The 13,903-nt window shown below is 40.3% G+C and overlaps 1 pseudogene; it reads right to left on the reverse strand.

The window, feature by feature from the left end:
* Window positions 1-5,088, reverse strand: part of LOC103069506 (uncharacterized) — a 5,863-nt pseudogene extending 775 nt beyond the window's left edge.
* Window positions 5,089-13,903: the final 8,815 nt, after the last annotated feature.

Here is a 13,903-nt window from a genome sequence, read left to right on the forward strand (position 1 = left end):
AAAAAAAAAAAAAAAAAAAAAAAAAAAAAGAGAGAGACAGATATAACGAATGGTGCTGGGACAACTAGATATCCATATGCAAAAGAATGAATTTGGACCTCTACCTCACACCATATATAAAAATTAATTGAAAATGGATCACAAATCTAAATGTAAGAGTTAAAACTGTAAAACTCTAGATATTGTCATGACCTTGGATTAAGCAGTAGTTTTTCAGGTATGACACCAAAAGCATAAGTGACAAAAGAAAGAATAGATAAAGTAGACTTGATCAAAGTTTTGGGCTTCTAAGGATACTATCAAGAAAGTGAAAAGACAACCCATGGGATGGGAAAACATCTGCAAATCATATATGCAATAAGAGAATTTTATTCAGAATATGTAAAGAACTCTCACAAACTCAACAACATAAAAAGACAAATAACCCAATTTTAAAATGAGCAAAGAATATATCCAAAGAAGATACACAAATGGCCAATAAGCACATAAAAGGGTGCTCAACATCACTAATCATCAGGAAAATGCAAATTAAAATCACAATGAGTTACCACTCCACATCCACTAGGATGGCTAAAATGAAAACAAAAACAAGTGTTTGTGAGGATGTGGAGAAATTGGAACCCCACACTTTGCTAGCAGAAATGTAAAATGGTGCAGCCACTTTGAAAAATTGTTTGGCAGTTCCTCAGAATGTTAAATGTAGAGTTACCATATGACCCAGCAAATCCACTTCTGGGTATATACTTAAAAGAATTGAAAATATATGTTCACATAAAATCCTGTACATAAATGCTCATAGAAACATTATTCATAACAGCAAAAATGTGGAAATAATTCAAATGTCCATTAACTGATGAGTGGATAAAACAAAATATGGAATTTCTATACAATGGAATATCATTCAGCCATAAAAATGAATGAAATGCTGATACATGCTACAACATGGATGAACCTTGAAAATATTATGCTAGACGAAAGAAGTCAGCCACAAAAGGCCATGTATTATATGATTCTATTTCTGTGAAATGTCTAGAACAGGCAAATCCACAGAAAGTAGATTAATGGCTGCCAGGGGTGGGAGGTGTGGTGAATAAGGGTGAGACTGTTAATGGGTATGGTGTTTCTTTGGGAGGTGATGAAATGTTCTAAACTTAGGTAATAGTGTTGGTTGCACAACTCTGTGAATATACTAAAAACTGTGAATTGTATATTTTAAAAGGGTGCCTTTTACATTATGTGAATTGTATCTCAATAAAGTTGCTATTAAAAGGAGAGAGACAGAGCTAAGAGAGAAGAGTGAGCAAAAAGAGAGACAAAAATAAGAGTGTGACAGGGGCGTGACAGCAAGGAAGACACAGAGGCAATAGAGAAAACGACAGAAGAGTTGTGAAAAGAGGGACGTAGAAAAACCCCACAAAGTTAGAGCAAGTTCTCCAAGGTCGCTATTCACAAAAGTTTCACCAACCCCAATTCCTACCATTTCCCCAAGGTGCTCAACTCAATTATTATTTTTTTTTTCAATTTATTTATCTTATTTTATTTTTGGTTGCACTGGGTCTTCGTTGATGCACACAGGGCTTTCTCTAGTTGCAGTGAGACGGGGCTACTCTTCGTTGCAGTGCCTGGGCTTCTCATTGCGGTGGCTTCTCTTGTTGCGGTGCACAGGCTTCAGTAGTTGTAGCTTGCGGGCTCTAGAGCGCAGTCTCAGTAGTTGTGGCGCACGGGCTTAGTTGCCCCACAGCATGTGGGATCTTCCCGGACCAGGGCTCAAACCCGTGTCCCTTGCATTGGCAGGCAGATTCTCAACCACTGCGCCACCAGGGCAGCCCTCAACTCAGTTATTATCTGATCATTCCTTATCCACTACAAGATGAAGGGGTTCATCTTCTTTAAGACAAGGAAAACAAGACATTGGCAGATAGGGACCGTGGCTCAGGTAAGCTGGTGAGTCTTTGGCTCAGGTCAGAAGGGGCCCCAGGTACTCTCATGCCCGGGACTCTCAATGTTGTTTTCCCTTTACTTTACCTTGACCTTCCCAATTGCCTCCTGTTAGGTTAGCACCTGCCTGGGGCTTTGTTTAGGGATAAGCCTGACGACCTTCCAAAGTTGAAAGGATCAGCAGGGAGCGGACCTCTGAGGGGATGCGGGGTCAGGTGTGGCTAACCCAGCCTGTTGTGGAAACAGGGTCCGGCAGGTAGGTGTCTGGTGAAAGAGGGGCAGTGGCCCAGGGAGGTCAGATCTCTCAAGGTGATGGGGGGCTGGGCTGGAATGGTGGCCTCTGAGTTTGGTCTGGCTTCTGCCTCATGTTCTACTCAGGAGCCTCCTGCAAATGATCAGTTTCCATTTTCATATCATCCCTCTTCCCAAGTGCCTGCTTCAGTGTCAGGTTGTCGCCAAGACCAGGAAACGATCAAAGGATTGGAGCCGGCAAAGAGCCCCAGAAACCATCCAAATGAGGGCTGTACCCCATTTGGGGGTCAGAGATCAAGTCAGTGGTCATGACCAGCATTTATTTTAACAGTTTGGGATGGAGTGGAATGGAGTGGAGTGGAATAGGATAGGATAGCATAGGATAGGATAGGATCCACATATATTGTATATTGTATATAGTATATAGAAGTGTAAGTTGCTTGGGGTTCTTTCTGAAATTTTTGTGTTTTTCTGTATATGTATGTAAGTACTGGATCACAGTGTAAAATATCTCTATTAATGTGGACTTGGCCAGAAAAGTTTGAAAGACACTGATCTAAAAATGGAAAAGCAGTGTTCACAAGCAGTGATTGGGTGACAGAGCTGGGAGTGGAACCAGCAATTTTGACTTTCTCCCTGCTTCTTCCACCACATCAGGCTCAGGGCTTTTTCTTTCAAAAAGCCTTTGGTTGCACTTGCCACTGCTCTCTGCCATTCTCTAAACTTCCTACATATTCCTGCTTTTGAGCCTTTAGTCAACCTGTTTCCTCTGATTGGAAGGCCCTTCCCTCTCATAGCCACTAGAAGAAAACATTCTTATCCTTCAAGGTCATGATTAAATTCAACCTTCCCAGGGTTGCTAACGAACCAGCTCGTTATTTTGAGAGTGATAAATGAAGAATCATTTATCCAGTCTTTCCACACAAACCAAATAGTTGACAAGGGAAAGGTCTTCTTTATAGAAGAACTCCTGCTAACAAATGCAGAATCAATGGTAGAATTAGAAAACCACCATATGGCAATCCTTAATGAAAAAATGGATCTAGGTAACAATCATCAGTGGAAGCTAAAACCATTAGAGAAATGTCGAAGGGGAACTTTTATAATGGACCGACAAACGGATGCATCTGGCTGATCAAGTTTAACACCAGTAGAAGTGAGATGACTAGACATTGCCTGTCTCCTTCTCCATGCAATAGGTAGTACATAGCCTCACCTACAGAATACACTTACCAAAAGAAATGAACCTTAACTACCAGATTTCAGGAAATGCAGGGGACGGAGGAGCACCCACAAGGATCCAGTCAGACAAATCCAGAATTAAGGACAGTCTACAGGACAAATGGCCTGGTTTCTTCAACAAATAAACAGCATGAAAAAAAAGGAAGAGAGCTGATATAGATTTAAAGAGACTTAAGAATGTAACAGCTAAATGTATGTGTGGACCTTGTTTGGATCCTGATTCGAATAAGCCAGTTGCAAAAAGGACTTTTTGATAGTTGGAGAAGTACGCACACTAAGGAAAGGAAGTCCACCCCATGGTGACCAAGCACCCATTCACTCACTCATGCACTCATTCATTTATTCATTTTATTCTATTGAGTGACTCTCTGAGCCACGTACCATGGTGGATCACGGACACACATTCCACTGCCCTGTCCAACCCAACCCTCCAAAGAAACACCTTCCAAGAGCTCAGTCTAGTGAACAGAGCATCATCATACTACAAGTAACCAGAATGTCATCATACTGTATGGTAAGTGCTGCACTGTAGGTAAGAAGAGAGAGCCGCGGGGTTGGTGGAGGGGCAGTGAGCCCACCAGGAAACAGATTCCTGGTGAAAAGGCGGTAGCTCAGGGACTCCTGTGTGACCTTCTTGTTGGCTTCAGACTAAAAGGCTTGTAGAAGTGACAAGCTGTGAGGCCAGGAACAGCCCCAAACAAGGCTGGGTGAAGAACCCCATGCTAATAGTTGGCACCCCTCCAGAACAACACTCTTTAAACCTGTTTGACAGTTTTATAGAGAAGAGGGTGAGCACTGCTGGGGCAGGGTGTGGAAAGGGGGCACTGGGCAGCCTCCGCCTCCCCTTTACAGTTCCCAGTGATACTGCTCCAGCCCGCAAATTGCGAACCCCACTCAGCAAATCTGAAGCCCCGCCCTTCCTAAGAAGTCCTTTTTACAAGCAATTTATTAACACATCCGTCATTACTTAAGCACCGCACCTCGAGGTTCCCACCCCTACAAAAAGTATTCCTAGCAATGACATCTAGTTTTCTCCCAAAAGAAGTTCTGGTAGATACAGCTTTCTCCATCCCATTAGATTTCCAGGAATAGTTTAGCGAACCAAATGGGTTTGTGCCTGGCAGTTGCCCAGTGAGTCTGCCTATTAATCTGGATCTGGGCTTGTCATACCACCTTCCCTCTTGTACCGCTCCCACCCCCCCGACAGTGCACATTCCAGAGCCCTGTGCTGCCTCTACCCATAGGCACCTCTTCTGGACATTCCTCTTGATTCTCCAACCAAAACAGACCTTCCCAAGCGAATCATCCAAGGACCACTTACAAATATGAATGTGGGTACACAGAGAAGCCACCTTAAGCACTGGTAGATGCTTAGTAAATGTCTGAATAAATGAATTATTTAATTAATGAATTAGTGAACATAAGGAGGTGGATCATGCCAGGGGCAAAAAGGGTTTATTAAACGAATGAATGAATAAATAAAAGAGACTAGAGGCCAGGTCCCTTTGACCTGCTAGCCTGGCTTCTCACCTGTCTCTTGGTTTGGGGCTGCAGGGCTCAGCCACAGCGGAGGAGGAGAACCAGCCACATGGCTGCAGGCATCAAGCAGAGACAGCGTTTCAGCGACTGAGGCCAGGACTTTTACTACCCACCCATCCCAGTAAGTTCATTTGGTATCTGCACCCCCAGGGAGGAGCCAGCTGGCACCTGGGCAGTCACTGGCAGGGGCAGAGGTGGCACCAAGACAGGGGCACAGGTGTCCCAGTTGCTTGGAATAGCTTGCCCAAGCAGAGGTAACACAGCAAAAAAACAATTCTCCCATCTCCTGGGGTTCCCAGGCCTTTGGGAAGAGCAGAATCAGAGAAACCAGTGACTGCTGTCAGGGACTGCAACCTCATCTTACCTTGATTTCATCTGCAAAGACCCTATTTTCATAAAGGTCACATTCACAGGTACCAAGGATTAGGACTTGAACAGATCTTTTGCGGAGACACAGTTTAAGCCACAACAGTAATAAAATTTTATTTTTCACATTTAGGTCTTTACCTAGAATTTTTTTGTGTGTTGACTTGAGGTGTGGATCTAAAATAATATTTTTTCATATGGATAACCAGTATTAAATAATCATTTACCAAATAATCTATCACTGCCCTATTGACTTGTGATACCACATCTGTGGCATATCAAGCTTCCTTATATGTATAGATCTATTTATGGACTTTTCATTTTGTTTCGTTGTTCTAATTTGTCCTTTCCTACACTAGTGCCACACTATCTTAATTATGATAGCTTTAGAACACATTTTGATGTCTGTTAGAGCAAGATTATTCTTCTTAGCATTTCCTTGTCTATTTTTAGCCCTTTCCATTTCCATGTAAATTAATATATTTATTTTAAATTCCCTTTCACATTGCTCTAAATTCTGTAGCTACTGGAGAATTTTCCTATTACATCTGCTGATTCTTTCTCATGGCAATTTATAACACCAATTTTTAAAATTAAACTTTTAATTTCAAATAATTGTAGACACATGCAATTATAAGAAATAATACAGAGACGGTCCACATACCTTTTACCCCATTTCCCCCAATGGTAATAGCTTGCAAAACTATAACACAACATCACAAACAGGATGTTAACATTGAAAGAGTAAAGATAAAGAATATTGCCAAGGATCCCTCCTGTTGCCCTTTTATAGACACATTCACTTCCCTCCTGCCCCCACCCTCTCCTTAACCTCTGGAAACCACTACTCTGGTCTCCATTTCTATACTTTTGTCATTTCAAGGACGTTATATAAATGGAATCACGCAGAATGTTTGGGGATTGACTTTTTTTCACTCAGCGTAACTCTCTGGGGATTCATCCAGGTTGTTGCATGTATCAATAGTTTGTTCCTTTTAATTCTGAGTAATGTTTTAAGGTACGGATGTACTATAGTTTTTTAATTATTCAGCTGTAGAATGATACCTGGGTTGTTTCCAGTTTTTGACTAATAAAGCTGCTATTAGCATCACACACGGATTTTTGTGTGAATATGTATTTTCATTTCTTGGAGATAAATGTGCAAGCGTGAAATTGGTGGGTTGTAGGATAGTTGCATGCTTAGTCTTATAAGAAACTGACAAACTGTTTCCCAGGGTGGCTATACGATTTTATACCCCCACCTGCAATAAACAAGTGATACAGTCTCTCTGCATCCTTGCCAACATTTAATATTGTTACTATTTTTAATTTCTGTGATTCTGATAGCTATGTAGTTATATCTTGTGGTTTAAATTTGCATTTCCCTAATGGCTAGTAATATTGAACATGTTTTCATGTGCTTATTTGCGATCTGTATATCTTTTTCAGTGAAATGTCTCTTCATATCTTTTGCTCATATTCTAGTTGGATTGTTTATTACTGTTGAGTTTTTAATTATTAAAAATTGATATATAATTGACATACATTTACTGTTGAGTTTTGAGAGTTCCTTATGTATTTTAGGTACTAGCTCTTTACTGCATGTGTGGTTTGCAATATCTTCTCCCAGTTTGTAGCTTGTGTTTTTGTCCTCCTAACAGGGTCTTTTGCAGAGAAAAAGTTTTTATTTTGATGTGTCCTTATATAAATCATGCCTTTGGTGTCAAGTCTAAGAATTCTTTGCTTAGCCATAGATCCTGAGATTTTCTCCATTTTTTTCCTAAAAGTTCTATACTTTTACATTTTACATTTAAGTCTGTGATCCATTTTGAGTTAATTTTTGTATAGTTGTGATACTAAGTCAAGGTTCATTTTTTTTTGTCTGTGGATTTCCAATTGTTCCAGCAACATTTGTTGAAAGGGCTATCTTTCTTCCATCAAACTGCTTTTGCTTCTTTGTCAAAAATCAGGTGGGCATAATTTGCGTTGGTCTATTGCTGGGCTCTCTATTCTGTTTCATTGATCAGTGTCTATACCTCCACCAGTACCACACAGTTCTTTTTTTTTTTTTTTTAATAAATTTATTTATTTATTTATATTTTTGGCTGCATTGGGCCTTCGTTGCTGCGCACGGGCTTTCTCTAGTGGCGGCGAGCGGGGGCTACTCTTCGTTGCGGTGTGTGGGCTTCTCATTGCGGTGGCTTCTCTTGTTGCAGAGCACAGGCTCTAAGCTCACGGGGTTCAGTAGTTGTGGCTCATGGGCTCTAGAGTGCAGGCTCAGTAGTTGTGGCACACGGGCTTAGCTGCTCCACAGCATGTGTGATCTTCCCATACCAGGGCTCAAACCCGTGTCTCCTGCATTGGCAGGCGGATTCTTAACCACTGCATCACCAGCGAAGCCCCTACCACACAGTTCTTCATTACTATAACCATATAATGTCTTGAAATTGGGTAGGCTGATTCCTCTTACTTTCTTCTTTTTCAAAATAGTTTGTTATTCTTGTCCTTTGTCTTTTCATATAAATTTTAGAATAATCTTGTCCATAAAACAAAAAAATCTTACTGAAATTTTGATAGGATTTGCATTGTCTGTATATAAATTTGGAGATAACTGACGTCTTTACTATGCTGACTCTTCCAATCCATGAACATAATATACCTCTCCATTCATTTAGATCTTCTTTGATATCTTTCATCCGAAATTTGTACTTGCTGCGTACAAATCCTGTACGTATTTTGTTTGATTTACACCTAAGTGTTTCTTTTTCTTTCTTTTTTTAGTAAGTGGTATGGTATTTTTAATTTTGGTGTCCAAGTGTTCATTGCTAGTATACAGAAATGCAATTGACTTTTGTATGTTTATCTTATATCCTGCTACATTGCTAAACTCATTAGTTTTAGGAGGGTTTTAAAAAATAGATTCCTTGGGATTTTCTACATATACTGAAGTATGTACAGATGAATTAATATGTCTGAGATTTGCTTCAAAATAATCTTGATAGGGGTAGAGGGTGGGGATATAGATGAAACACAATTGACTGTGAGCTGGTAATTGCTGAAGGTGCATAAAGGATACACGGGGGTTCAGTATTCTACTCTCAATATCTTTGTGTATGCTTTCAATTTTCTATAACAAAAAAATGTTCCCAAATGTTATTCCCTGTAAAAGCTGTAGGGGCCCTCATTGTAGGGTAAAGTCATAGTGGTTGACCTGTCATTCAAGGCCCTTTATGGTCTGACCTCCCCGCTAACTATCCAGTTGTTCTTTGAATGCTTTCCAAAAGACCCCCTTCTCTGTATGTCTCATAGTTGTCTAAACAACGCTTTCAGTTTCAGCTTTGTTTTTGCTCCTGCTGCATTGACCCTCCTCTCTGTCCCAGAAGGCCCTTCTCCCTCCTCTCAGATTAAATCCCACGCTGCCTCCCACCCAGCTCCAGAACCAAGAGGCCCTTGAGGCCTCCCCTGATCACTCTGGCCACATTGATCTCCCCCTTCTCTGACCTTCCAGAACTCTGTCTTTAACATTCATTCCCATATAACATAGTTGTTAAGAGTGGGATTTTTGGAACCAGACTGGCTGTATTTGGATCCAGGCTCCATTGTTAACTGGCTTTGTCACTTTGGGCAAGTTATTTAAACTCTCTGTGCCTCAATTACTTCTTTATAGAATGGAAATGATAATGGTATCTACTTCATATTGTAGTTGGGAGGATTAAATGAGTCATTCTTGTAAAAACTTTAGAATAGTGTTCAGCACACAGTAAAAAATCCATATGTAATGATTTTGTTTGTGTACGTCCTACGTTATAACTAAACTGTAAATTCCTAAAGGGCAGGAACTGCATCCAAGCACTGAGTCATTTACATGGTAGATGAAAAGAATCACACATCCATGATCTGGGTCAGTTTAAGTCAGACAAGTAAAGCCAATATTTAATTGCATAATTTGCCACTGTGGCCCTTTCACTGCCTATACCAAGGTTCTTTGCTTGCCAGCAACAGAAACTGGCTCCTGTTAACTTAAGAAAAAGGAATGTACTAAAAAGATTTGAAGGTTAAGCTAAAAAACTGGACTCAGAACGGGATAGGAAACTGGCGGCCCCAGAATCCAGGAGAGAGGAATGACAGTCTCTTCACCATGCTAGAATGAGAAGGTGCCAGCCCACTTACTTTTTTGGTCATTGTCTTATTTGCTCAAGGTTCCAAGACTAGGGAAAGAGTTCAGGCAATCCAGCTTGATCCATGTGCCCACTCCTTGGTCAGAGGTTTAAAAAAATGAACTTATTTCTGGTCATTGTTTTGGGGTGGGTGATGTTAATTAAGAACTAAAAGGAAGGCTTTTGATCCATGCCCACTCCTTGGTCAGAGGTTTAAAAAAATGAACTTATTTCTGGTCATTGTTTTGGGGTGGGTGATGTTAATTAAGAACTAAAAGGAAGGCTTGCTCTATCTATCTGTTCTCTGGGATCTTCGACTGGCATATTATGGAAAGAAGGCAAGCTGGATAAGTATTTCTGTCTGGCCGGTAAACTCTTTGCCTTTAAAGACTTTACTTCTACTTGGGTCCAAAAGGGGTATGGTATGGGCAAGTAAGTGCAAATGAAGGAATGGCTCCTGCTCACGGGTGCTGATGGGAGCTCCATGCCAGAGTCAAATAGTGCTCTTTGTAGTCTCTGGAATAGCTGGAATCCTAGAAGCCTCTGGAGAACTGTCCAGATGGTCATTATCTGGACCTTCCACTCTAAAACCTCAAGAGGGTTTTCCTGATTCCCACTAGCCTTGTCTCTGTCCCTGGCTCTTATGGAAACTCCAAGGTGTCCTCTCCCTGTGTGCTCTCAGGACAGAAGGGCTGGACAGAGGCACCAGTTCTCAGAGGAACTGCATATGGGGCGGGGAGATAAAGAAGGAAGGACAAAACTGGAAGGAAAAAAAGAAAAAGAAAGAAGGAAGGAGCTCTCCATGTTTTCTGGGCCAACGTGGGTCAGCACATCTTGTGCAGAATAATATTTGGGGGTATTTTAAAGCAATAGCTATCTTGACCCACCCCGCTCCAGTATCTATATACTTTTGTACATTCCCTCTGCAATTCAAGGGAAAGAATTTTTCCCCTAAAACCAAACCAAACCAAAGTGAACTCTTTAAATTATAAAAAATAATATGACCACTTTACAGATATTTCAATAGGCAGATAAAAAGGAAAAATATCACTCCATAGTTCCATCATTTCTGCAGAGCTACACTTACTTTTATGTATTTCCTTCTCTTCCCATGTGTATTTTTCTTTCCATGAATGTTTTTCTATAATTGCAATAAGGGGGTATATATACTTGCCTATATATAAACTTCTTATTTTGCAACAATTTTAGATTTATAGGAAAGTTGCAAAGACAGCATGTGAGTTCTTATATACCCGTCATCCAATTTGTTTTCGCTAATGTCACCATCTCACATCTTTCAAGACTAAGAAACCAACATAGTACATTGCTCTTAACTAAACTCTAGACTTTATTCAGATTTTACCGGTTTTGCCAGTAGTGTCCTTTTTTCTGCTCCAGGATCCAATCTAGGATAGCACATTGCATTTAGTCGTCATGTCTCCTTAGGCTCTTTTGGTCTGTGATAGTTACTCAGTCTCTTGTTTTTCATGACCTTGATAGTTTTGAGGAGTACTGTTCAGGTATTTTGTACAACGTCCCTCAAATTGGGTTTGCGTTATGTTTTTCTCATGATTAGACTGGGGCAATGGATTTTTGGAAAGAATACCACGTGGCGATGTGCCCATCTCATCACAGGGGTGCATAATATCCAAACGGCACCCCTGGTGATGTTAACCTTGATCACTTGGTTAAGGTAGTGTTGGCCAGCTTTGTCCACTGTACAGCTGCTATTTCTCTATTTCCATGCTCTTTTTTTAAAAGCAAATCACTAATTCCAGTCTACCCTCATGGGGAGAGGGGATTAAGCTCCACCTCCTGGAGGGGCATAGGATTTACATATATTGTTTGGAATTCTGTCAGGAAGATTTGTCTTTTCTTCCCAATTTATTTATTTATTCAATTCTTTATTTATTAGTATGGACTCAAAAATATTTGACATAAACTTTTTCTCTTTTTTTTCATATAACATTGTGTTATAAGGTTTTTTTCATGTTACCATCCTCGTCTTTATAACCATCATTTTAATGATCGCATCTACTTTTGGATATTTTCCATTAACTTTGTACTCTCATAAATTATGCTTCTGTAAACATCTTTTGAAACAATGTTCTATGATTCTTTGTATTCCAGATCTGGCCTGGTGTCTGGAATACAGAAACATAGTAAATATTCAATAGATGTTTATTTGGGATGGATGGACGGATAGACGAATGAATAAACAAATGAATGAATGAATGCTGGGCTGGCAATGTAACTCAGTAGCCCTTTTTTTTTTCCCCTGTTGAACAGTCTTCTCACTCTTGGCCTATGAAGATCTCAAGTCTAAGTTAAATGTTGAGAAGAGAAGTTTGAGAACCTGCTGGAAATCAAGCTTTGGCTTCCTGTGAACCACACCTAGTTTGTAATAAACAAAGAACCTCAGAACAAGTAAAGATTCTGTACTGTGAGCTATTTTTTTTTTTAATCTCTGGTTGGAAAACATTTGGATATTCTATCAACTTCAGCAGTCTTTCACACAGCTTTATCACTCTTCTCTAAGCTTACCTTGTAGACATAACAATTTTTAAATACCTAGGGTATTTTTAGGACATATAAATATCTTTGTATCTCCTGGTTTAGTCCCTGGCAAGGAAAAGCTGGTAGTTTAATAATAAAGTGAGTGAAGTACATTTGGAATGCTGTCTACTCTAAGAATGGCTGCTGGACAAAACAAAACAGAAACAGTCGCAGACAAAGCTGAGGGAGGAGAAGGGAGATGAGGACATTTTCATCCCTTCAAGATTTGGGAAAGTAATCACTGTAGATATTTGCTGGCAAGAAAAGAGATAAGAAAGCTAAGACGGGAGGTAATCAGAGGCAAGGTCGGAACAATCCTGTCCCATGTCCTACAATGTACTTCTGATCATTCTTGATCCCACTTGACAGGCAGAGAGGGAAAAACTATCAAGAACAGAATGTTTCCCAAGCGGTTCTCTCACTCTCCAGGAAGAGTCATGTCTATTTGTTGAACCCAACTATTATGAATAGTTGAACCCACACAGACTCTGAGGGGGTGGGCACCCACAGAATGGTCTGTAGTAGAGTCCCCTGTGGATCCCTGATCTGGGGAAAAACAGCAGGGACACCCTAAAGACAAATTGTGCAGTGAGACTGGAGAGCCCCAGGGTCAGTTGGCTTCATATTCATCTCAGATTTGGGTGAGTTCAGGCTCTTTTGGTTGGAAGAAATCAGACCTGCTCCTGCTGGTAGTAAAAAGGTAAAGAACAGTCATTACAGAGATCCATGTGGCAAAGAGGAAAACTGACTAAATTGATCTGACTACAGGACCCCAATATGGATTGACCCTGTCAGGGCCTCCTTTCTGCCTAAGACCTCAGCATGGGTTCTTCTGGCTTAATTCGGAAGGGCTCGTGTGGGGTCTTTGGGGATATCATTGGGATTTTGCAGAGGGGACACTAATGAGCTTAGGGTGATTAAAGAGGACAGGAAAGACCACTGCTGTAGCAAAGGCAATCCTTGTCAGGAAAGACCCTCGAAGGGTCATTTCATCTGTCCACTTGCCTCCACATAGAACAGGCAATTCCTTACATTCATTCATTCACTCCATTCATTTACTTGTTTGTTTGTTCTATTTGGGAAAATACTAAATAACAAGATTGTGTGAGAAGTGCTCTAACAGGATGTTTAGAGAGAGTGCCAAGGGCTCACAGTGGGTGGGTACAGTAGAATGCAGGCAGGGAACGCTGTGATATAGCTGAGTTAGTTCTTTAAAAGAGGAAAGATCAAGGTGTATTTAGGAAACCGCTAGTAGTTCAGGAAATGGCAGGAGATCAGGCCATGAAGTTAAAGTGTGGTCATGTATTGAAGGTCCTTTACATGCCAGGAGAAGAAACCAAACTTTATCTTATGGGGAGAGAAATACTGGTGAGTTTTAGGCAGGGGAGTATGACTCCACAGTAATGCTTTCTGTCCTTCCCACTGCTCCAATCTCCTTATTCCCACTATGGAGGGCAATTTGGCAACATTTATCAAAATTACAAATGCACAAATCTTTTGTGCCAGCCATTCCACTTTGGATAATTTATCCTACGGATATGCTTGCACTCATGTGAAATGACATATGACCAGGTTTTTCACTGTAGCGTTGTTTGTATTAGTAAAAGATTGGAAACAACTTAAATGTCCCTCAATAGGTAAATGGTTGAATCAATCATAATCTATCCATATAATGGAAAATGTGTAGCTATAAAAAAGAATATAGAAACTCTTCATGTAGTGATATAGAAAATTCTCTAAGATATACTGTTAGGGAGAAAAAAAGCAAGAGACAGAAATGTGTATACAGTATGCTAGTTTTTAAAGAAGTGTGAAGAATAGGATATATACATACATATATATATATATATATA

Source organism: Lipotes vexillifer, unplaced genomic scaffold (assembly GCF_000442215.2).
Source record: "Lipotes vexillifer unplaced genomic scaffold, Lipotes_vexillifer_v1.1 scaffold1837, whole genome shotgun sequence".
In the NCBI taxonomy this organism is placed as follows: Eukaryota; Metazoa; Chordata; class Mammalia; order Artiodactyla; family Lipotidae; genus Lipotes; species Lipotes vexillifer.